General features: G+C 44.7%; 1 long non-coding RNA gene across 1 annotated transcript; it reads right to left on the bottom strand.

Moving 5' to 3' along the window:
- Window positions 1–20,905: 20,905 nt before the first annotated feature.
- LOC125540759 lies at window positions 20,906–24,169 on the bottom strand. Its single transcript, XR_007297375.1, has 4 exons — window positions 23,993–24,169; window positions 23,852–23,912; window positions 22,524–22,606; window positions 20,906–21,076 (listed from the first exon to the last, which is right to left on the bottom strand). It is a non-coding gene; the product is annotated as an uncharacterized LOC125540759 (long non-coding RNA).
- Window positions 24,170–26,953: the final 2,784 nt, after the last annotated feature.

Below are 26,953 nucleotides of genomic sequence, written 5' to 3'. Positions count from 1 at the left end.
CCTGGTTTGTGCACCTGCATTTCTAGCAAGAAAGTAGTCTATAGGCAGAGTACATACGGTTCAGCCAGCGGAAAGTACTCGTCGAGGAGCGATGTGCGACGTTGCCGTCGTGTGATCAGGGCCTGAGCCAACATAAAGCAATAAACCTTGAGAAATAAAAACCGTACCTTGAATTTTGTTGGCTACTTGCAGCTCGAGAATGCCTCAGGCCAAGGCCGGCGTCTTTTCCCACCGGGCACCCCTGGCCAATGCCGGCGCGCAGCCCGCCATCTATTCATCCCGCACGTCTGCACTGGCGTGTTTTGCTGCTAGGGAAGAGTATCGGCCAAATTGATCGAGGAAATCAATTAGCCCAGGTTGTACTACGTGCATGTTTTTCCAAACTGTTGTAAAGCTACCTAGTCTAGAAAGGAATCGATCTAGTGGCCTCCGCCTTACAGCCTCCGGCACCGATGTCATGTAGCCGCGCTAGGTCAGTTTGGGAGAGGCGAGCATGCAGTCCCGCATGGGAGGCTGTATAGTCGCAGCTCGCAACCGAGGATGGATAGGGACCGTAGAGTGTTCATGCAGAAAGATTGAGTTGTTGTTTTTTTTAGCTGTGAGAGGAAGAGACGATGGAGTTAGCTGTATATTAGGGGAGGTGGTTTCTGTTTCATAACCGTGAAAGGATTCTGAGGCTTATCTCTTTTCGCTTCTTTTGTTAAGCGTATATATCTCTCCTTGGTTTCTAATCCTACAGCCGTGAAAGCTAAGGACTCTACATCTACAACCATGATGAGTCTTCTGGGCAATCTTTTCAGCCGAATTGAGTAAACATTCAGCCCACGATTATATGGTTTAATCTACACCATAATAACTCGGTCCCACCAGATTAACGGCTCGTAAATTCTAATTAACGTGAGAATTTGCAGGAAGTCTAGAATTAGTATAGGTATATATATATATATATATATATATATATATAAAATATAATCTACACCATAATAACTCGGTCCCACCAGATTAACGGCTCGTAAATTCTAATTAACGTGAGAATTTCTAGGAAGTCTAGAATTAGTATAGGTATAGAGGTATAGATAGATAGATACCTCGCCGGACTTTGCAACAGCTCCCTCCTCCATTCGGTCACCGGAGCCATCATCACGGTCTCCTTCTTCCACCGGCATTCGGTCACCGGATCCATCATGATCATGTTCTTCCTTCTCCATTGTTCGATCACCAGAGCCTGCTTCACCCTCTCCTTAAAGACCAACGGTGTCGTTGAGATACGACAAGACATCACCTCCGCCGAGGATTATGTCCCCCCAAAACTGTTCTATTTCCATGTCTCAGTGCTCCATAGTTTCTGCAAATATTACAACATGGCAATTAATATACAAACATGACAGATGGATATATTAGTGGCAAACATAGACCTAGCTAGCTAATCACAACAAGGAATATTAATTAGTGGCCTCGACGCTTCTATGGTTTGGGGTGGCCTCGACAACGCTTCTAGGGTTTGGGGTGGCCTCGGCAACGCTTCTAGGGTTTGGGTTGGTCTCGACGCTTCTAGGGTTTGGGGTGGCCTTGTGGCAACGCTTCTAGGGTTTGGGGTGGCCTCGGCGCTTCTAGGGTTTGGGGTGGCCACGCGGCAACGCTTCTAGGGTTTGGGCCGGACCGCCACCCTCATGAATGTCCGACGTCTGGACCGACAAGGGATTTAACAAATTGGTGCCATTCTAGATGTGCAGAAAATGGTCCCTATTTTTCCTGATCTCATCTACCCTTCTATATGTCACGTTGTCTAGTGTCAAAGGATTCAAGAAAACCATGGCTTCATCATTAGCCGGAAGTAACATGCGCATGATGGTATGAAGTTCTCCAAAGTTATTTTGGAATGGAGTCCTGGTAGGATAATTCGCTTTTTGGTACGAAATTCAACAAGAGCCTTTCAAATATCGCTATTTGGAAGGCATTTGCTGAACTTCGTACCAAAAAGCGAATTATCCTATCAGGAATCCGTTCCAAAACAATTTTGGAGAGCTTCATACCATCGTGCGCATGTTACTCCTGGCTAATTATGAAACCATGGATTTCTTCAATACTTTGACACAAGAGAACGTGCACATGTAGAAGCATAGATGAGATCAGAAAAAATATGGATCAACTTAATTATGCACATCCATAATGGGGGCATTGTTGATAAATCTCTTATAAATCTCGAGAGAGTTTGTTGGGTAGGGGCGGGAGGGGGTAGGATACCGACAACGTTTTTTTCTAGGGATTGGGTGTCCTCGAGAGTTGGTGGAGCAAGAGGGGGTTGATCGACGTCCCCCTCTCGACCCCTCGACCCCTCGACGACCCTCCTTCACGGACCAAGACGTTGGGTCAGGTGTGGTTATGTGCTATCCCGAACACCCCCGTAGAATCTACGTGGGGGCTAAAGCCAATGACTCGCAAACTCTCAGGAATAAAAACGGCCTCTCAGAAGGAAAAACACTTCAAGATAAACAACATAAATATATTACAAAGCCTTGGTTTATACAACGTCTGGGCAGTTCGGATACATTCACTCGAACATGATGTTCTTCGAGCACTGGCCCTCTATCAAGCGGGCACCCTCTAGGACGTCTTCAAAATAGCACTCCGTCTTGCGGTGGTCCTTGCCTCCGGGCGGACCCTCAACTGCCATGACAGCGGCCTTCATTTTCGCCCAATGCATCTTGACACGGGCAAAGGCCAGCCGCGCACCTTCTATACATGACGACCGCTTGACCATGTCAATTCGGGGCAGCGCGTCAATGAGTTGCTGCACTAGGCCAAAATAGCTGCTTGGGACGGGTTCGGTTGGCCATAGCCGGACTATGGCGTCCCTCATGGCCAATCCGGACATCCTATACAGCTGATAACCCACAAGTATAGGGGATCGCAACAGTTTTCGAGGGTAGAGTATTCAACCCAAATTTATAGATTCGACATAAGGGGAGCCAAAGAATATTTGAAGGTATTAGCAGCTAAGTTGTCAATTCAACCACACTTGGAGATTAATTATCTGCAGCAAAGTGATCAGTAGCAAAGTAGTTTGATAGTTTTGATAGTAGTGACGACAGCAATAGTAACACTAAAAGTGATAGAAGTCGTAACTTAGCAGAAACAATATAGGATAAATTTGTACGCATTGGATCGGTGACTTTTTGGATGATATTCATCACGTTACAGTTATAACCTAGGGCTATACGACACTAGCTCCACAACAGATTTTTGGATAAACATTAGATTGTAAGTGAAATTATCAACCTTTTCCTTAAGGATCTTATGTTCTTTTAAAGTGTTAAATCTAAATACCGCTTGGGTAGTGAGGGAGTCCTGGATTAGGGGGTCTCCGGATAGCCGTACTATCTCCATTGGCCAGACTGTTAGACTATGAAGATACAAAATTGAAGACTTCGTCTCGTGTCCGGATGGGACTCTACTTGGCGTGGAAGGCAAGCTAGGCAATACGTATATGGATATCTCCTCCTTTGTAACCAACCTTGTGTAACCCTAACCCTCTCCGGTGTCTATATAAACCGAAGGGTTTTAGTCCGTAGGACAACAACCACAACATGCAATCATACCATAGGCTAGCTTCTAGGGTTTAGCCTCTCTGATCTCGTGGTAGATCTACTCTTATAACACCCATATCATCAATATTAATCAAGCAGGACGTAGGGTTTTACCTCCATCAAGAGGGCCCGAACCTGGGTAAAACTTCGTGTTCCTTGCCTCCTGTCACCATCCGGCCTAGACACACAGTTCGGGACCCCCAACCCGAGATCCGCCGGTTTTGACACCGACATTGGTGCTTTCATTGAGAGTTCTGCTGTGCCGTCGCCACCAGGAAGGATGTCTCGTCCCGTCTTTAAAGATGGCACTATCGCTGAGGGAGCTCTGGCTATCGGCCAAACTCTCCAGCTAGGTGGTTTTCTTATGACCGCCTGTTCGGCCGCTGCGCCGACGATGACTTCTCGGGTCATCAAAAGAAATCTTCACGTCAACTCAGAACTCGCCGAGTAGTTAGATCCAATGGAGCTCTCTTCCCTGAGCGAGCTCTTGGATCGCATCGCCGCCCTGGGAGTCGCTACAGACTATGATCAGATTGGGCCTAAACCCGATCTGAGAGAAATTAACTCTCCCCAGGTCACCCATCACGTTGCAGTGGTGGAAGAACAATGCGGCAACCCTTGCTCCATCTTAAGGACTAGCTACGTCCGGATTCCCGATCCCTCCAAGCCGGATACCCGCGGAGGGGAGGATGTCACTCAAAACCTGAACCCAGAATCAGGCAGCGGGCTAGATTTACCGGAAAACATCCAAGAATCCAAACTTTCGAGTTCGGGAACTCCTTGGCCACTGAGCCTCAGATTGGGTGAGGATTCGGATTCAATTCCACCCACCCACCCAAACATACGCGATCTATCCCAAATTAGACAAGAGCCCGAAGAAACAGTACACCATTACTGGGCCAGATTCCTCCTGATCAAGAACAGGATAATGGACTGCCGCAAGGAAGACGCAATTTCATTCTTTTGCAATAATTGGACGGACAAGGGAATCCTCAATGCCATAAGTCGTCGCGAAATTACACGCTTTGCTGACTTGGTGTCCATAGTACGAAAGTACTGTGCGATGAAAAGTGTCTGGAAAACCGAAATAAAATTTTGGGATAATCCGGCCCTGAATACAAACCCAGTCCGAAATAAGAGGGTGCATTATCACAATACACCTGGGTTAACTACCAAAAAGCAAAAGCCCTCTACGGGGCAAGGAACCGTACTGGAGGGATGGCTCAACGGACCGTGCAAAATTCATAGTACAGCGGATGCGATACCAACGCACAGCCTTAGAGCATGCTGAATACTCCGGCAGGTGGCCAAAAGTGGTGAGGATCTACTCCTCACAGAAACCACAAAGCACCACCCTGAGGACAACGATACGGTCTTAACGGTCTTTGAGACCTTCGCGTCAAATAATAGACGGAAGAGAACACTCTGCAGCATGTCCAAAATCTGCCACATAGCAGAAATAAATCCTTGGAGCGACACGGCTATTACCTTCAATGCCAGTGACGAACCTAAATTCCGAACAACCCGAGTACCAGCCGCACTGGTCCTCAGTACAATCGTGGACGGCTTTTGACTCACCAAGGTACTCATGGACGGCGGCAGCGGATTAAACCTCATCTATGAGGAAACTCATCAAAATATGGAAATAGACTGGAGCCGCATTAAGCAAAGCAGCACAACCTTTAGAGGAATCATCCCCAGTCGGGAAGCACGCTGCGCTGGAAAAATCACACTAGACGTGGTATTCGGCACGCCGGATAATTACAGGTCTGAAGAAATTACATTCCAAGTGTCTCCGTTCAGCAGTGGATACCACGCTCTATTAGGGCGGGAGGCGTTTACAATATTCCAAGCCATACCCCATTACGGGTACATGAAGCTCAAAATGCCCGGGCCCAACGGAATCATCACTCTTGTTAGTCATCCGGACATAGCACTCCGCGCCGAAAATAAGACAGCTGCACTGGCCCTTGAGGCACTATCCGAAGCCCTAGCGGCCGAAGACTAACTGCGATGCGCTCCACGGTGAACAGGAACGACGTGATACTCAATAAAAGATCCAAGTCCACCTCCTTTAAGCCGGCGGACGAAATAGTCAAATTCCAAGTCCATCCAGCGGACCCTACAAAAACAGCTTCCATCGGGGCACAATTAATCCCTGATGTCGACACCGCACTGCGAGAGTTCCTACGCGAGAACTAGGACATTTTTGCCTGGCACCCTTCAGACATGCAAGGAATCCCACGCAGGCTGGCTGAACACAGCCTAAATATCCTAAAAGGATTCAAGCCAGTCAAGCAGGCTCTTCGACGTTTCTCCGAGCCTAAAAGACAAGCCATGGGAGAGTAACTAGCCAAGCTATTGGAGGCCGGATTCATCAAAGAGATAAAATATCCGGACTGGCTAGCAAACCTGGTGATGGTACCAAAGAAGGACAAATCCTGGCGCTTGTGCGTCGATTTTAAGGACCTTAACAAGGCCTGCCCAAAGGATCCCTTCCCCCTCCCCCGCATCGATCAAATCATCGATGCTACCACAGGACACGATTCATTGTGCTTCCTCAACGCATACTCTGGCTACCATCAAATCAAAATGGCGGAGCCAGACCAAGCCGCAACGGCATTCATCACACCATACGACCCATTCTGCTTCAACACAATGCCCTTCGGGCTAAAAAATGCCGGTGCAACATACCAGCGCATGATTCAGACATGCCTGGCAAACCAGATCGGCAAAACAGTGGAGGCATACGTGGATGACGTGGTCGTTAAAACTAAGCATGTCGAAACTCTAGTAGACGACTTGAGGCTCACATTCGACAACCTCCGAACATATGACATCAAGCTCAATCCGGAAAATGCGTTTTTAGCATACCAGCAGGAAAGCTCCTGGGATTCATTGTCTTCAGTAGAGGTATTGAAGCTAATCCGGCCAAAATCCGAGCGTTGTCACAGTTGGCTACCCCAACAGACCTTAAACAAATACAAAAATTAACTGGATGCGTAGCGGCTCTAAGCCGCTTTATCTCCCGTTTGGGAGAAAAGGCATTACCCCTTTATCGCCTCCTCCGACGCACCGAACACTTCGAGTGGACGGACGCCGCCACGGCCGGACTCAACGAAATAAAAGCCATATTGGAAACAAACCCAGTCCTGGCCGCGCCAAACATTGGCAAACCAACGCTATTATACATTGCGGCAACTCATCAAGTAGTAAGCGCAGTGCTTGTCATCGAGCGAGAAATGGATGGACACAAATTTTCCCTTCAAAAGCCGGTTTACTACGTGTCCACTGTCCTTTCTCCATGCAAATCATGGTACCCACATTATCAAAAGATAGCGTACGCGGTATTTATGGCATCCCGGAAGCTGTGACACTACTTTCAAGAGTGTTCGATGACGGTAGCCTCGGAAGTACCACCTAACGATATTATAAACAACTGCGACGTGACGGGCCGGATTGCCAAATGGGCCATTGAGCTCCTCCTGTTCGACATAACTTACAAGCCGGCGAGCTATTAAATCGCCAGTTTTGGCTGACTTCGTCGCTGAATGGACGGAAGCCAAACTCCATGAAGAGTACGGCACATCTTCAAACTGGATCATGCACTTCGACGGCTCCAAAATGTTGGCTGGTCTGGGGGCTGGCATCGTTTTGACGTCCCCAACAAGAGACACCATTCAATACGTACTCCAGATAATGCATACGGACTTCAACAACGCAGCCGAATATGAGGCCCTTCTACATGGTCTCCGGATGGCAGTATCCATGGGCATTCAACGCCTAGAGGTGCGCGGGGATTCAAACCTCTCGATATCCCAAATAAATGGAGACTTTGATGCCAAGGATCCAAAAATGGCCACTTATCGCAATACCATCCTAAAAATGTCAGCTCGGTTCGAGGGGCTCGAATTTCACCTGTGGCTCGGGAAAACAATCAGGCGGCCGATATCCTCGCCCACATTGGCGCAAAACGCGACGCGGTCCTTCCAACATTTTTCTGGAAAGGCTTTTCAAGCCATCCGTAGCATGGGAAGGGGACACCGGTAACAACAGTCCGGACCCGGCCAAAATACCCGATACCGAACTCTCTGACACAATCGGAGGCTCCGCCACCGAAATAACACAATCAGCCCATGAAATAATGGCCATTATTGCCCCGTGGACAGAACCATTCCTGGCCTACCTAATTAGACAGGAACTTCAGAGGACCAAAATGAGGCATGCTGCATAGTGCGGTGATCCAAAGCCTGCAGGGTCCACGAGGGAGAATTGTACAAAAAAAGCGCTACCGGAGTCCTTCAAAGGTGCATCTCCGAAGAGGAAGGGCGGAATCTTTCGGCAGAAATTCACGCCGGACTCGGCGGTCATCACGCCGCAGCCCGGGCTCTTGTAAGGAAGGCCTTCCGCACAGGATTTTATTGGCCAACGGCCCGGGCAGATGCACAGGACTTGGTCCAACGTTGCACCGGTTGCCAGCTCTTTGCAATTCAAAGCCACATGCCACCCACCGCTCTCCAAACGATCCCCATTACATGGCCCTTCGTGGTCTGGAGGCTTGACATGGTCGAACCCCATAAAGGGGGAACCCATCAGAAAAAGTACTTATTGGTCATGGTGGATAAATTCACCAAACGGATAGAGGCTAAACCGGTAAAAACAGCTGAATCCGGACCGATGATTGATTTCATATCCGGGGTTGTACACCGTTACAGCGTCCCCCACAGCATCATCACTGATAACGGCACGAACTTCGCGGCCGACGAGGTAAAACTCTGGTGCAGCAAAATGGGCATCAAGCTCGATTACGCTTCAGTCTATCACCCACAAACCAACGGTTATGTCGAACGAGCAAATGGTCTTATAATGAGTGGCATTAAACCCCGATTAGTGCGCTCCTTAACGGAGTCCGATATGCACTGGGTAGAGGAGCTCGACTCCGTACTCTGGGGGCTGCGGACCACGCCGAATCGTTGTACCGGATACACACCATTTTTTATGGTGTACGACGCAGAGGCAGTCCTGCCCTGTGACATAATTCATGACTCACCTCGGGTGCGCATGTACGAAGAAAGAGAAGTCGAGCTCGATCGGCAGGACAGTCTGAACACCTTGGAGGAAGAGCGAGACGTAGCCAAAGCCCGTTCCGCATTTTACCAGCAACATGCTCGTAGATACCAAAGCAGAGAAGTATGAGCCAAAACTTATAACATTGGTGAACTAGTTCTCCGGCTGCCGGATAAGAAAAAGAACAAGCTAGAGCCCAAATGGGATGGTCCCTTCATCGTCGACCAAGTTCTGACCGGCGGAGCGTACCGACTGCGGGATGCATCGAGTAGTCGACTCGAGCCGAACCCATGGAACACAGCCAGCCTCCAAAGATTCTACGCCTAGCACCGGACTTTATATTAGTCCCCTCCCTTTGTCCATTTCCTGCATATTCGTCATCTGTCTTGTTTCCATTTCTTTCTTTTATTTCTCTGGCCTTCAAGGGTCACCTTGTGCCTCACTTGTACATTACAGATGTGCTAGCCGCACTCTCTACACCTGGGGGCTTCTTTCACAGAAGCTTAAATTATTTACCTGGGCATCACGCCCAACACATGCGTTATACTTCCGCATGTACGTTTTTTCACCATTATATGCATCGATATGACTTAAGTTTTGGTCAAGCTGGGTTGCCTGGCTCTTGTATTTATGCTCTACGTCCCTGTTAATTCGGCTAGGGCATAAGGGGAGCACCTCTGCGATTGTTACCGCCGGGTCAGCCGGACGTGTACCTCAGACTGGGTGAAGCCGAAAGCTAGCGTTCTTAAGAGAATATTCGGTCGGTGAACAAAAGATGACTTTTACCTATTATCCATATCTGCCCCCGGACGTTTTCACTGCGCTTCTTGTCGCAGTCCGGACATGCACTTCAGGGCATGCCTACCCAGGGAAAGGAACCCTTAACGGAACTATTCTCTCTGGAAGATGTTTCTTACTACCCATGTAATATAACAAAACTAGTTGGGCACTTGTCTGATAAAGCACTAATGACCCCTACGCCTGGTCTCCATGCATGCCCCGGTTCTTATATAACCGAGAGGGTATTCGGATACACTCCGGACTGTCGGGTCCCGAGGTTGAAGCAAAAAGGTCCGCCACGACAAACGATCTACAATCCGACTAGAAGGCATCATATATGTCACTTTAAAATTACATAGTCAATTTGACTGGTTGAATTCCTCTTCAATGCCATCCAATAGGCTGTCTAGTCTACAGTCCTGTTGGGAATACTTTGCGGCCAATTCTACTTGGCCGTACACTAAATTCACAGGGATCACCTTGCCATCAGGCCCCACGGGTCCGACTTCGGCCATGTGGTTTGGGTCAGCCTTCGTGTACCATGTCTTCACCATAGCCCAAGCTTCCCTGGCGCCCTGACGGCAGGCCGATATCTTCCATAATCGGAAGCGCCGCCGTGCTCCCTTCAGCTTTTCTGCAAGCTCTCCAAGGCCTTCAGGTATAGATACAGACGGCCACAAGTCCTGGGCAACGCCTTGCATCACCTGCCGAACTCGTTCGTGCAACTGTGCGAGCTCAGGAAGAAGATCACCCGTTGAACTAGGTATCTCCTCGGCAGGACGACCTGTTAGCATACCTACAGACATAACTCTGTCAGCCAGCTTCCTCCCCGAACTCTTTTTCAAAGTTCGTTCAAGCACTTACTAAATATGCTGCGTCGAAGCCGCCGATTCTCCTTAACAGAGTCCGACAGTTGGGCACGAACATCTTTTAGTTCCACGCCCAGCTTGGTGTTGGCATCTTGGAGATCATTCTTCTCCTACCTCACCCTTGTAAGCACGCTCTCACCGGCCTTCAGCTGGTGTATGAGATATTGCTTATCCGAATTCACTCCAGCGTCATCTGCAATTTTATCGTCAGATCTGCATATCAAGCCGCACTCTAATATGATACTTATCATTTGACGGATATGTTACCAGAGGGGGTCTCTTTGGGCTCCCCTGTTGCGGCCAGTGCGGCCTGAAGTTGGGCTTTGCACTCTTCAAGCTCTTGGGACAGTTGAGTATTCTTTTCTGTAAGAACCTACATAACAAATGATCCTTAAACCAGTTATCCTAACTGTTTCAAGTCTCAGGGGCTACTAATATATATAATCATCAAATTTTCTCACCCGCGTGTCTTTTACATACTGCTCCGTGGCTCTGGCTAGACCATTTTGAGCGGCACGGAGGTGCACGTCTCCCGAGTTGAAGGCATCCAATGCCTCTTGGGAGAAACAAGCGTCACGAAGAACAGTCCGGCGACGCCTGTGGTTCATGGAACTTTCCACCTCGAAATGGGTGGCGGACAGTCTATCCATATCCTCTGTCGGAGGAGCACCCGGCGCACGCCTTGTACTCGTTCTCACCTCTGAGTCCGGCCTTGGAGCCTGGCTTGTGGAGGCGCGATTGGTAGCCTCTCCGGGTATAGTCTGGCGAGCACTCTTTTTCCTGAAAAGAAGGAATGGGCGTTAATATGCCTCTGTAAATAATGTCTTACAATAAAGACGGTGCGCCATACCGCTGCACCGGTGCCTCAATCCGGACTGCGGATCTTTTCAGCCTGCCTGGCCTAGCGGCCCCTTGTTGGCTAGTTGCCACAGGCTCGGCCTTCTGCCCCGAGGACCTCTCCTGCAAAACACGGCTGTTATACGGCAATAAAAAAAGAGCACAAGGACGGATTCCTTTTTAAGTGCTGGGACTTCGGTCTCAATCACCTGTGAGGCTGGAACTAGCCCAGGGTAATCGGCCGTAATGGCCACCAAGGTATTGTCATTACTTCCTTGGTAAAATACCCCGTTGATCAGCTCCACGGATATGTCCGGATCCTCCTGGGAGGCCGGGTCAAGGGACCGTCCAGGGTCCTCGGGCTGTGGAGGAGGGCTGTTTATCTCCTTTACTGCCTGGCGCAGCTCCTGCGATGAAATCACTAGAATGAATACTTAAACTACGGTAATACGAAACGGATGTGCGAGAAAAAGTCTCCGCTTACCCAGCTCGGAGGATTGTACATAGAGAATCGGCCCTGCAGGTTGACACGGAGGAATTCCTCCTCTTCTCCCTTGTACAAAGTGGACAAGATCTTTATTAGATCAGCAGCCGATCCTGGCCCTTTGCGGCCGTGGCGGGTGGCGCCATCCTCCCCATTGAAATCCCACATGGGGTGGCCTCTATACTGGAGCGGCTGCACCCCCCGCATAATGCATATAGACATGACCTCGATCATGGTAAATCCGGATTGAGCTAAAGAACTTATCCAGCTCATCAGATAAAGAATGTCCCTGTCGTCTTCCTCCAGGGAGTTCCGTGGATGCCAGGTCCGGCGCTTCTTCAAAGGGGCGTTGTCGAACTCAGGAAGGCCGATCTGAATAGGGTCCGGAAGGGGGACATCTTCTATATAAAATCATTCTGAAGGCCAGTCTTCGGACATCTTCTTCGGGGTCCCGGACAGGTATCCGGTCCCGGCAATACGCCACACTTCGGCTCCGCCCACTTGATATATTGATCCCTTCTTAGAACGGGGCACAAGGCAGAGCAGCTTCTTCCATAGAGCGAAATGAGCCTCACAGCCCAAAAATAACTCGCAAAGGGCTACGAATCCCACGATATGCAGCAGGGAGGCAGGCGTAAGGTTGTGCAGCTGGAGGCCATAGAACTCCAGAAGTCCCCGAAGAAACGGATGAATTGTGAATCCGAGCCCTCTTACCAGATAAGGGACAAGGCATACCCGCTCTCCCTTGGAGGGATTGGGACGGCTCTCCGCTTGCTCTCCGCCATTGTAGGTGGCAAGCCCGGCTCAAACCGGGACCAGGTACGTTGGGGGAAGAAATCCCTTGGACCGAAGCATCACCAATTTGTTGTGCGGGATGGAACATCTCTCCCAATCTCCAGGCTTGGAGCTAGGGGTGCGAGAGGAGGAGCTACGTCGACCGGCCATGGTGGAATGGATCTCTGTCGGGTGCGCTCCGATGAAGACTCGACAAGGGAGGATGATGTGATTTGGATCTGAATCCTCGTCTTTTTAAATAGGCGGCTCATTTACATAGCTAGGGGGTAAATGTGAAAACACCCTGGCTCTTCACATTCGCTCGACACGTGGAAAGTGGCCATTATTGGGCGTAGAAGCCAAGGAGTACAAACCGTCACAAGGAACCAGACATTATTTCGACAGGTACACAGAATTTGGAGAGGAACCCGCCTTGCAATGTCGAAGATAATACTGCGCGCCAGACTCGTCGTCATTGAAGCCTGGTTCGGGGGCTACTGAGGGAGTCCTGGATTAGGGGGTCTCCGGATAGCCGGACTATCTCCATTGGCCGGACTGTTAGACTATGAAGATACAAGATTGAAGACTTCGTCTCGTGTCCGGATGGGACTCTACTTGGCGTGGAAGGCAAGCTAGGAAATACGTATATGGATATCTCCTCCTTTGTAACCAACCTTGTGTAACCCTAACCCTCTCCGGTGTCTATATAAACCGAAGGGTTTTAGTCCGTAGGACAACATACAATCATACCATAGGCTAGCTTCTACGGTTTAGCCTCTATGATCTCGTGGTAGATCTACTCTTGTAACACCCATATCATCAATATTAATCAAGCAGGACGTAGGGTTTTACCTCCATCAAGAGGGACCGAACCTGGGTAAAACTTCGTGTCCCTTGCCTCATGTTACCATCCGGCCTAGACGCACAGTTCGGGACCCCCTACCCGAGATCCGCCGGTTTTGACACCGACAGGTAGGATAGGGTCAAAGGGCGAAGGTGAAACACCCAACTCTCGTGCTAAACGTGTGGCATAAATTCCACCATAGAACCATCCACTGTTAGCGTTGTTCTGAAGTCTACGTGCAACAATAGCTCCAAGGTTATAGTCCCTTTCACCCGTGGGAGCGGTGTGAATGAGGCTTAAGCCTGGAGCACAAAGTGTACTACAGTCTTGCTTGCGTACTACATTTCCCATTGAATAATGCAAAGTACTGAATTGCCGGAAAATGAATGCTCTTTATTCTACCTTGTGTCACTCCCCTCCTTTCACCATAACAAAGATTAGTCAAGAAAGATTCGCACTCAGCCTTTGGTGATTCGTCAAACGAACCCCAAAATGCAAGTTTGCAGTGGTAAGAAAAATTCTCTAGTGAGATGGTAAATGGTTTATCATAAATCATAAAAGACACCCTTGACTCACGAGGGAAAAATGTAAATCCTTTGACAAATGATTCGGTGAGAAGTTGGCATTGTTCACACTTATCTGAAAGGTAGAGACCGAGTCCGACATTGTGAGCATATTGCTCAAATTCCTCTGTGATGCCCACACGCACCATATATTGATCGCAAGGCCATACACATGTCTTGTGGAGGCATCTCGCGTGGAACTTTCACTTGGTTCAACATAAGACCGACGAGTAGAACTGCCACTAGAAGATGCTGCTGATGATCTTCTCCTCGAAGAACTCCTTCCAAATAGGTTCATCATGTCAGCGTACAATTTTCTGAAAATAAAATTTTTGAGGTGACAAAAATTTGTCAACAAAACTTTATAAAATTGATAGCAACTACTCATAGGGATACATAGAGGCCATAGCAAGCATTCAAACTACCTAGAATACTAAGAATTCAACATGCAAGCACATCTACAACAGCACCAAGAGTAGCTAATTATTCAAAGTATAAACCACAAAAACAAAAACTAATTGGACAAATGGTGGTGTCACATACCAAACAACAATCCCCCGAAAAAGTTTCGGAAACGGAGTTTTGAGCAAAGAGATCGAAATCCATGGGTTTGAGCTCAAGAACACGGGAGAGAGAGCAATGTCGATTTTTTTTCTGAAGGTAAGTGATGATGTGGTATAAAGGGATAAGTGAGAGGACACACGTTGGGACCACAACCCACCAGGGCACGCCTAGGGGTGCTGGCGCGCCCAGGTGGGTTGTGCCCACCTGGTGCACCTCCCTCTATTGTTATTTGCACCAAAAATTCAGAAACATTTAGAAAAAATCGTATTAAATTTTCAGGGCATTCTGGGAACTTTTATTTTTGGGTCATTTTTTATTGCAAGGGAAATAAAGAAAGCTGACAAAACATGGCATTTTATTTTATTTAACAAGTAAAAACACAGAATAAAAAGTAGGGGCAGAACGTAGTGCTTACTAAATTCATCAACTTCATACCGCTCAAAATGATTCATTAATAAGGTTGATGAAGTCTTATTAACAACTACTATCGATTGGCATGAAACTGAAGAACTTTCGCAAATCACCAAGTTAGCTCAATGGGGATATGAATTTCCCCAACAATAAGCATTTCATATATTTTTAAAAGTAGGTATAATTATTTTAAAACTTCCAATAGTGATTTTCGGAGATTTTTCAATAACATTAATACCATTCACATGGAATTGTTTCTTCGGAAAATGCACCGTATCACTAGTAGAAAAAGGGTCAAACGTGAAGCACATTAGTGCCGGTTTGTATTTGAGCCGGTACTAATGGTACCATTAGTGCCGGTTCGAACGGATTTGCATTAATGCCGGTTCGTGTTGAACCTTTAGTACCGGTTCGTGGCACGAACCGGTACTAAAGGGGTGGTGGCAGGGTGGCGTCAGGCCGGGGCCCCACGATCACCTTTAGTACCGGTTCGTGGCACGAACCGGTACTAAAGGTCCCATTTTCAAACTCTACCCCCCCCCCCCCCCCCCCCCCCCCCCCCCGTGGATCGCCTTCAGTTTTAAAAAAAAATAAAAGAAAATAATGAAATGTCAAAAAAATAAAAGAAAATAAGTTTCTCATGTGATATGTGGTCTAGTTGTTGTTAAAATTTGCAAATGTGAATTTTGACTTTATTTGCAAAATCTCTCTGAAATTTGTAAAAATGGGCATAACTTTTGCATACTAACTCGGATGAAAAAGTTTTTTATATGAAAAATCATCTACTCGAAAAGTTACATCCGAATTTAACTGGGAGAACCCCATTAAACATTTGCAAAATCCTCAAAAACCTAATAGAAAAAAGTTACGGGGCTTTTAAGATCTAGAGTGGAAAAAATTGAAAAATATTCAAACAGTGGGCAAACTGTGGTCAAACAATGGTCAAACTAATTATTCTAGAATATTAGTGTTACTAAATAATTATTTTAGTTATTTCAATTTTGGTCAAATCTGGTCAAACTGTGGTCAAACAATGGTCAAACTAATTATTCAAGAAATATTAGTGTTACTAAATAATTATTGTTTTTAAAACAATAGTTTCAAACTCAAACAGTGAAATGTGTCACTTCATGCTCAAGCAAAATTCCTGAAGGTTAATAGGATTGACATCTTACTATTGTCAGGAAAACAATAAGTGCAGACTCAGAAACGAAGGAGAATAGAACCTGAAAGTTAAGCGTGCTCGGGCTGGGTTAGTGAGAGGGATGGGTGACCGGTCGGGAAGTTAGATGATTTGGAATGAGTGATCCACACTTGAGCAGTTAAGAGAGGTGATTAGAGACTAAATCATCAAATAATCAGAAAATTTAAAAATAAAAAAAACAAATTTTTTTCCAAAATTTTCAAAAAAACCCTTTAGTACCGGTTGGTAACACCAACCGGTACTAAAGGTCCCCCGTACCAGGGCGCGAGCTCACGCCACGTGGTGGCACTTTAGCGCCGGTTCGTGCCGAACCGGTACTAAAGGGGGGGGCCTTTAGTGCCAAAACTTTAGTGCCGGTTCCATAACCGGCACTAAAGGCCCTTACAAACCGGTACTAATGGTCCGTTTTCTACTAGTGTATGCTCATTATCATTGATATGAAAAGTGACCTTGCTTTTATTGCAATCAATAACAGCCCCTACTGTATTCAAGAAGGGTTTACCAAGAACAATCGACATGTTGTCATCCTCGGGCATCTCAAGTATAACAAAGTCAGTCAAAATAGTAATATTAGCAACAACAACGGGCACATCCTCACAGATACCGATAGGTATGGCAGTTGATTTATCAACCATTTGCAAAGATATTTTAGTAGGTGTGAGTTTATTCAAGTCAAGTCTTTTATATAAAGAGAAAGGCATAACACTAACACCAGCTCCTAAATCTCACAAAGCAGTTTTCACATAATTCTTTTTGATAGAGCAAGGTATAGTTGGTATTCCTGGATCTCCAAATTTTTTAGGTATTCCATCTTTGAAAGTGTAATTGGCAAGCATAGTGGAGATTTCACCTTCCGGTAATTAGCAAGCATAAGGAGGCATTTTCAAGATATCAGTAAAGCGAGTACGCAGAAGACTGGCCTCAGCATTTCAGCAAAGCGTTCAAATTCTTCATCATCATACTTTTTAGTTGACTTGGGCGGAAAAGGCATAGGTTTTTGAACCCATGGTTCTTTTTCTTTACCGTGTTTCCTAGCCACAATGTCTCTTTTATCATATCTTTTATTCTTAGGTTGTGGGTCATCAAGATCAACAGATGGTTCTATCTCAACATCATTATCTGGTTCTTTATCATTTGGTTCAGTGTCTTCATGAACCTCATCATTATTTTTTTCATTATCATTGGGTGGATGTTCATTACTAGACTGAGTTTCAGCATATGAGATAGAAGTTTCATTTTCATTATCAGGAGTTTTTTCTATTCCAGGTTCACTAGAAGTGTGCAAAGTCCTACCATGTGCAATGCTGTCTTCGAGACCTTGGCTTGGCCTTGCGGAGGACATGCAAAGGGACAACGTGGCCTGTCATTGTCGCGAGCAACAGGTCCGGTGGCGGACTGACCTATGGATATGTTCATCTTCAAACCTAATAGCCTGATGCCATGACCCCCGACTGGAGGGACGAGCCTAATTCCAGTATGAAACCGAGTCCTGGTGTTTCCTAATCCTAACGTATCGATTTGTTATATGGTTTGAGTGACATTGCTACAGCATCAGCTTGTAGGTTATTTCTTTCTATGAAGTCCTAGAGCATGTCCCGTCTTTCTCTTAAATAAGTCAAGATGTGTGTGTGCCCACTCCAATGTTTATATTTTCCCTCAGGAAACAGGAGCAATGTGTTACCTCATCATTGTGCTCTTATATAAGAGGAATGATGCATTTGATTCAACATAGTGCCCAACAACCGTGCATAATAACTTGTAACCATGTGCAATGCTGTCTTCGGTGGCACATGGATCATTATGATAGTAGAAATTGAAATTTCTAGTGTGTGAACCAAGCAATCACTCGATATTTACATCACAAGAGGCATCAGAGTGGCTCCCTCAGCTCCCCTGGTCATGCATCACCTGTTTGCCGACGATTCGTTTGTACTGTTTGAGGCTAAGGTAGAAGGGGCTACAGAAATTAGTCAAATTCCACAGATTTATGAAGCTGGTTCAGGACAGGTTGTGAATAGACAAAAGTCTACAATTATGTTCAGCAGGAGCTCCAAGTCTGATGCTAAGCATGCACTCATGCAAAATCTTGGGTTTGCAGCAAGAGAAGTAACCCAGCGTTTTGAATACATAAAGCACTGAATTTGGGCACGTATACAAGGATGGCTAGAACGGTTCTTGTCCATGAAAGAGAAAGTATTAATAAAGTCAGTAGCCCAAGGGATCCCCACTTACACAATTAGCTGTTTTGATCTAACCAAAGGTCTCTGCGAAGAACTAAGCAAGATGATATGTCGCTATTGGTGACCACAGCAGAAGGGCGAGGAGGAGATGCATTGGGTAGGACGGGAGAATATGAAGCTTTCAAAGAAAGATGATGCTCTGAGCTTCCCGGACCTGTACTCATTCAATGTATTCATGCTCGCACAACAGGCTTGGCGGCTAATACAGGCTCCTGAATCTCTATGCGCCCGAGTGTTGCAAGCCAAGTACATTCCAGATGGTAACCTGCTCAATGCGGTTCCAGTGGCTAATATGAGTTATACTTGGAGGAGCGTCTTGCGGGACCTCGAGATTGTCAAAGAAGAATATATATGGATGATAGGTTCAGGTGAGATGATTAACATCTAGGCTGCCGAGGGACACGACCAGAACACCCATGAGAAGACAGGGAGGGCACCTGTTAACCCGTGTTTCGGAACTGATTGACCCGGCGTAACACACATGGGACGCAGATCTTGTTCGGCAAACTTTCTCTCTGGTTGATGTGAGTCTGATCCTAAGCATTCAATTGTGTGATCAAAATGATTTCGTCACATGGCACTTTCATTCCAAAGGTATGTTCTCGTTTAGATCGGCTTATCAGGTGCATACAGATATGGTCAAAAGACAAGCTACTAGGAAGACGGGAGAGAGCTTAGGTGGCAATGAATGGCGACGGGCTGTGTGGAACGATCAGCAGCAAACGACCTACTGTTTGTGTGATCCTCTCGCTCTTTTCCGCCAGCTTGGTGGTCACCACACCACACCAAGTGACCCAGTGGTGGCTTGGCCTTGAGGAGGTGCGACGGTACGCACTGGTGGTCCGCCCTCGTCTCAGGCACCAGATCCTATGGTGGACTGACCCGTACATATGTTCGCCTCCGCATCTTTTAGCTTCAGATCATGAAGGACTTCACCCGTTTGGGTGTTGACTCTCTAACCCAGCATGAAACTGAGTCCCGACGCTTCCCAATCATAACATACTGACTTGTCATTTTTCAGGGCCATTGCTAGAGGACAAGATGTGGTCTACTTATACATTGTCTGAGAGCACGACGTGCCTTGCTCTTAAATAAGACAAGAGGTGTGTCTGCTACGATGTTTCTTCGGGCCCTAAGAAAAGAGAGCATTGTGTTCGTTCCAATGTTGTGCTCTTAAATAGGAGGACTGATGAGCTGGATTCAACATAGTGCACCAACTGTTCGTCCCAATTTTATAACCACTAGATGACCCGTTGCGCCAATGGCGCAAGGGGCGAGAGTAAGATAAGTATTGAAAGAGTGGACATAAACATACTTAGGAGTAGATTGGTACATATGGATTATTTGTGATACATAGTGTTCTAAGAAGCTTACAATAGAATATTTAGAGTGCTATTAGGAAGAAAGGTAGATAGGGAGAGATAGATCTTATAGGCATTATGCTTGGTGGATCATCGATGCTGAAAACTTGTTCATAGTGGCTGTGGTTGAATGTTTTCATTGTTTATAGCAGAAATTTCTTCAACTTCATCATCCAGGCTCCAGTAGTACTTGTTTGTCTGTTGGAATTCATACTCTGATTGTGTGGCTGTATCAATGAGATGATCGGCAACATATCTTATTTGGGACAAAATATGACTCAGATCATTGTCTTTGGATGTGGTCAGGCTCTGAAGTTGCTATCTATTATACGGTAAAGTTCCTTTCCTGCCATGTGATCTCCACCAAGGCTATGGCACCAGCTGTTGCCTAAATAGTCTATTAGGTTCTCCTTTTCTTTCTGTTGATGCTGAAGAGCTTCACACTTCTGCTGGAGCAGCTGCATCACTTTACTGTGGATGTTTTTCATGTACTTGAGAGCTTCGTTTGCTAGTTGGTCTTCAACATCTTCTAGTTTGTTGGATACATGGATTGATATTGATTGTCTTGGAAGATTGTTGTCTAGTTGATGCTTGGAGGAGGGATAGAAGTGAATAGTTGCGTCAAGACCAATTTCTCTTGCCTTCTGTGTTGAGTACACTGCATTTGGGGGGCCTAGCTGCGGCATCATAGCATCGAACAACACTTTTGTTGGGATTCTGTTTTTTTCCATCACCGTGGGCTGATGACAAAGAAGAAGATAGTATGAGTAATAGTACATGCATCATGTGAGAAGATAATAAAATGATTCAGAACAGCAGGGGGCTGATTTTGTTGTAAGTGAGCTGTTCACTAATAAGAAGAATTGTTTTTGCTTTTCATGGAGCAGCATTAACACAATCATAGTATGGAAGTGGACATGAAGGTAACCATGTTTTTGCCTGATTTTTGATGATACAGGTGGCATTCAAAGACGAATGAAATAGTTTAGATGATGCAAATTAGTACATTGAACTTTCTTTGTCTAAGAAGCTAAATTTTGTGTTTTCTTGACTGATGCAGGGCTGATGCTGAAGCGCCGGATCTTGCCCTCCGTGTGGTGTTTGTCAACCAGTGAGCGACAGGATTGCTGTAGGTTTGTGTTCAACTCTATTAGGAAGATGAGCTCTAATTTCTCTCTTGGATCTCCTGTTGATTCTGTGCTCATGTGTGGTGCGAAAGTTTTAACTGGACGAGAGAGCGAACCAAGCAATCAAACCATATACACAAGAGTAGTTTAGAGATTGATAATAAAATCCTTGCTGCACAAGGAAATAGATGACATGAAGCAGTCCAATAATTACGTTTAAAGATAGTTCAAGGTAAAGAAAATCCTTAGGGTTATTTACAACAATTTGTTTAGGTTTCTTTCATAAATCATAGTGCGACACCATCCAGTTAACAATATGAAGTGGATGGCCATCTCAATTCCTTGCTTCATGCGATGAACAAATCTGTGTAAAAGTACACAATCTTAGTTACTGCATGGACACAATGTGTTGGAAAGTAGACCGAAAATGGTAATTATATTACTTTATCATAGGTTATGGGAGTAATTACTGTATATTCCATCGGTACCAAAGATTAGCTATAATAACTCTTTTCTAAGAAACAAATGAACAATCTATCTGGTGTAGATATATAATATAGATGCAGTGTTTTCCGCAAACCAATTAGCTTTACACTTAGAACCCAGCTCAGAATAAAAAGGGAACTTATAATGAGAAAGGAGGGAATTTTATAAGCATATTAATCTCTACATCATAGACTCTTTGTGAATCTGGACCATTATGAATAATTTAACATGTCATGACCTATTTTGTTCTCATGTCAATGGAAAGAAACACCTACTCACACATGTAAAAAGGCTAAAGCTACCACTGAACCAAAGCTATGAAGAAACTTCAATTCTAATGTTGTGTGAAACAACCTTTTGTCAGAACAAACCAAGCCTATGCAAAACTGTCATGCAAATTACAGAATAAACTTAGTAACACAACTATTTGTTTGTTTGATGGCAAATTTTAATTCTACGAACGAAAGCAAAATGCTGAGAGACTTATCAAGCGATACCTGAATTTCATTGGCGCGTGCAATTTCTAGGAGTAAGGAACTCTGTTGCTCACATTCATATACATCTTCTAATCAAGAATAGTCTACAAAAGTGCATGCTAAGATGTAGTCTGAAGAAAACAATTATAAGTATGCCCAAACCCGAAAATCGATGTAATATCTTGTAAAACAAATATCAAAATCATGCCCAATTTCACCTTTTAGGGATTAGAGCAAGATTCAGAAATAGAACCATCCTTATTAAATGCTCTCTGCTCTGAACCATAGTTTCAGAATGATTATGAAAGTACAAATGCCTACAGGCTTCTCTATGTAAATTTGGAACAAATATGAATCCAATGTATGGAGAAATAAGACAGAGGCCAAAATTTGTTGCTACTAAGCTGTATCTTGTATGAAACTGCGCCCAGATACAATTGGTATCAAACAATTTGGTTCCAGGTATTAAAAGGAAAAGGTAACGTCCTTATTTTTCAGGTAATATCAAATATGTGGGTCTACAGAAGATTTAATAAACCTACGGAGTTAGTTTCTGAGCTACCAATTTAAATAATTTAGTGAGAAAGCTAATCCCATGACCAAAGTGTGTCTGTATGTTGTGCTAACTACACTTTAAGGCTTGAAGAAAATGTACATATATATTAGGCGATGTAACAATGTGATGGTTGTATGCATCGATTGATGCAGAGGCCGGGAGTTTTAACCTCCTTTCCCAAAAAAAGACGTGAGCCATTCATCCACTAGAAAAATGCAACCAAGTATAGAACCGGCAAATTAAACAATATTTGAATCCATCCTCTAAGAATAGCTATTAATCAAACATCATACCTTGCGTCGTTGGCGTAAGTTGATGGCAAGCTAGGACAGCAAATAAAAGTAGATCCGCTACTTCTAGTAATTCTACCAGACACCTGCATGAAGAAAACATGTCATCAGAGGTTAACGATCAAACACGTGGCAAGCATCAAGCAAGGCCATCAACCATTTAAGTAATAATACTGGAAAAGAACCACTATATATGTGAAGGAGCGAGCTTTTGTGAAATAGAACATCACTGAGGCAAATTGGCTAATGCGTTTCAATTAGGATAGGATAGGAGTGATAGTTAGTACTTAGAAGCTCTCTTGCTCCTCTTAAGAACTTAGAAGGTATTTGGTCCAGGTAGCACTCCTTCATCATATGAATAGAAGTAGTGGCATATGTTGGAATTAATCCCGACGTGAACCAGGTACATGTGCGTATGCGAGTCCAACTATGGCAAGAAGTCATGACCGTGTAGTAGTACAAGTCGTGACCGAGTAGTATTGCTATAGCTGATCCTAGCGTGTATATATATGTAGCCTGCACCCCTTGTAACTTGTATCATCGAAAGCAATAAAGAAAACCAACAGGTACGATACGTACCTGCGGCCTTCAATCCAGCGAGTTCTCGCGTGCGTTCGTGTGTGTCCAGCTGGTCAACTTGATCGAGTAACATCGATCAGCCTGCTGTTGTGTACGTGCGTGAGTTGTACTGTTCTGGCCGGTGCACGTACGTGCGGCGTACGTAGCTATTTTTGCTAGCTTTGATCAATCGGGAATCCAGTGCTTTACTTCGTCGTCGGTCGTCGCCGTCATCAGAAAGTACTTGGCGTCTGGTCTGGGCCAACAGCATATGTTGCCAAGATGGCGGATTCAAACATTTTGTTGTAATACTTTGTAAGGTCCTCGTGAATAATCAATAAAGTGGCCGTATGCATCTCCCAGATGTAGAGGCCGGGGGTCATCCTCCTTTTTTTAAAAAAGAACTTAAAAGGTTCTTTCTTTTCTTTTCTCGACAATACGTGTTGGGAGATCAGCTCATGAACAGAAAGCATTCCAGCGAGGATGCACATACTTAATATGGTTTGGCTCATAACATAGTTGAAATTCGTTGTCTCAATAGTGCTTCACATTAATTTTGGTAGAAACATATTTCACATTAATTTTAATTAAGAGGAGCAGGGGCATTTCCTCAATGAGATGGCAGATGCAAGCAATTGTGATCAGCAGAAAAGGCTAAATCGTTAGGGTGCCGACGACATAGATCAATGGAATAAATGCTCACAAATGAAATGACAGTGAAGGGGATATGAATCTTGACTCTGGGTTGAACAAAGTAAATGGGATAAGCTTACCTTGCCGCAGAGACGACTGACGCCCAACTTCAAGAAAAAAGGCGAGTACACCAAGCAAAATCTGCAAGGGAAATCTTAATTCAGACATGGTACAACCTGGACATAGCAAGACATCATCCGGATGTCTAAAATGCACCTCACCTGCTGGAATCACCCTCGCCTCAATGAAAGAAATATAGCCCAGTTTGACCCTGAATATGAAGCAAAAAGACATAATGAGACATGCCGAACCTGCAATGAATGAATGAACTGTCTGAACCTACACTGGATAGCTCATGTCTTGACTGTCGCTCACGCTCTTGTCCAGCTTGCTACACCGTGCGCAGTGCTCACTGGCGCTCGCCATCTCCCAGCCGGCGAGCCTTCTTACTAATGCATCAATAACATGCATAATTTTTTTTCCAATTCCACAGATAGGAAGAAGACATTGCAGTGATACAATTTTCCAAACTCATGGCATGATTCGAGACAATATAGAAATGGGGGAAAAAAACTTCTATCATTACATTCAGGAATAATTTCAGCAGAGAAATGTCAATTTGGCAAAAACTCTGTTAAATTCTTGTTTTCCATTACAGCTAAAAGTACTCATATTTGCTTAATATGGTATAGACAGACCAAAACATCCACAAAAATTGTACAAAGAAGCAATGCATCAACCACTTGGCTTGCACAACCTAGAGAAGAACACACACAACAATTCTCAAGACTAAATAAGATAAACAGTGACATTAAAAAACTGAGACGATTAACACCAGTCGCCAGTAAGGAGCTGAGGCAGCAACTAAACTTTTTTTCACTACATCTAAAGTGACATTTATTTTCTTAATGGGATATATGGAAAACAAAGGTTTGTCTGCAGAGATGTGTGGTTTATCTGTACCAATTTGTGCCTAATGAAATAGTAGATTATTTGAAGGATATACGTTCAGATTTTGTACACTGGAACAGTATAGAGAACACATCTATAGTTTCTGGAGAAAGACCATATAAATGGACTGCGGACGACAGTCTACCACAGCAATTATGGGATGTGCATTCGTATACAGTATTACATTAGTACTGAATCAACTGTATTGCAAAGCAATAATAATACTGAATCAACTCATGAACTATACTGAATCAACTCATGAACGTGGCTATAGGAAGTGTGACTGAAAATCCCTGCTTAGGGAACTCAGTCAGCATATAATGTCTTGGCTAAGTATACACGTATCTTCTGATATCCAATCAATCCAACGGGCTACGCAAGATTAATCCAAACTCAGGCTTCTTTATTCAAATAGTGTTACCTCTTGGTCGCCATGGATTTTCAAAAAGGTCAACTACATTAGCACTATTTTGTGGAGCTTAGCTTTGACGCCGTATCACTATTTTGTTAAGTTTTGTATGCTGAGATGCAGTGGAACTGTTTTTAGTCTGAATGAAATTCTGAACTGGAGGACCCTTGTTGGATCAGGGTGTTAGAAAAAAACAACTCATTAACTATGGCAGGAAATTAAAATTTGCTATTGAGGTATGGCTTGGCAGTCTTGACAAATACTCAGTACTGTAAATGGAAGTTGAAATAAGCACAGATAGCTAACATTCATCATGAATGGAGCATTTTCTTATGTTAACATATAGATTTCTGTAGTTATATTTACCTAGAAGATATCTGTGAGAAAATCTACCATAACCCTCGAAGCGACCTCCATGAACGCACACCTTAATTGCTCCCAAGTCCCAACATGTTAATTAGTAGATTAGTACATCATTGAGCTAATTAGAGGGATGAACAATTAAGATCGCCTTTTGTACAATAGATATTGCATGGATGACATATCAAGTCCTTCGCGGAATAACTATATTCCGCTACTGAAACAGTGGATCAAATATATGTACTTGTGTCCACATGCACAATTATACACTGTATGTAGTGACACACAAAGGATCAGTAACTGTAGTACAACGTTGGGAAACAGAGAGGCCATGTGCTTGGGTAGAAGGACAAGGCAATCACACGAAAGGGGAGCCTAGCTCGCTTAGATTCGTTTTATTTGTCACAATAGTGTTATGATTTTCTTTTTCTTCAGACAGTTACATCAAGAAATCAAATTAGCTAAAGGGCCATGCAGCTAGTCGGCTGATTTATGCATGTGTCACCAAATCTGAAGTATTGGGCTTTAATTTAATTAGTTCATTCTCAACCTACTCACGGGCATCACAGGTCGCACATTTAGCATCCAAGTATCTGGAATTCCATTGGTGCATGTGCATCATCATGTATGATCTAGATCATACAGCATGCAATTAATTAAGTATGGTAGAAGAATACCAAACCTGAAGGTTAGAGGGGACGACGATACTGCATTGGTGCCGGAGAACCAATGCCATCAAACGGATTTGGTGTCGGCAACCACCAGGCTTGAATCCATCCTATCTGCTTGATTGTTTCATCTCTGCAACACAAAAATCAAACCTTCAGAAGGTTACTGTTTTGTCGGGTCCCTTCTACATGGGTTTAAATATTGTTCCTCGCCATCAACACAGAAGATTTGTCCATTCGCAATAAGAAAACATTTTAGTCTGTTTTATAGAATCTAAGCATTTTTAGCTATTAAGGACTTACTGAAAAAGGCTAAAAAAAACAGGAATCAGTTGGAGGAAACTAAGGACCAGGTTCACATTATCAGTGAGCGCGGATAAGAACGTTTCCTGGAATTCCACATCCCATATTGACTCTACCATCCCTAACTTTGGCCACTAAGTCCAATCTGACCTATCTCAAATACGATCTTTTAGGATCGATTGGTTAGGCATCCCTCTTCTTTGTTTGCATAAGGCCACTAGCCATCTAGTGTTCTCTATCCTTCATCTTTCGATTAGCGAGATGATCTTAAAAACTACAGGCCTGAAATTTGCCTTTCTTAAGACCCGTTGAACATATTTTCAAAATGTTCCATCATTGGGTATAAGTAGAATCTTCATAGCCCAAAAAAAACACAGTCAAAGTCAAACGTTTGTCGGTGGCACAGGGTTGTGTTTGAAGAAATGGAGTTTCGTTGTTCGTCACATGAAACTCTGCACTTAGGGATCATCCTCACAAATATGCTCTTCGAG

This window comes from Triticum urartu, chromosome 2 (assembly GCF_003073215.2).
Source record: "Triticum urartu cultivar G1812 chromosome 2, Tu2.1, whole genome shotgun sequence".
Lineage (NCBI taxonomy): Eukaryota > Viridiplantae > Streptophyta > Magnoliopsida > Poales > Poaceae > Triticum > Triticum urartu.
Note: the sequence above shows the minus strand (reverse complement) of the source record. Positions and strands in the feature narration are given on the sequence as shown.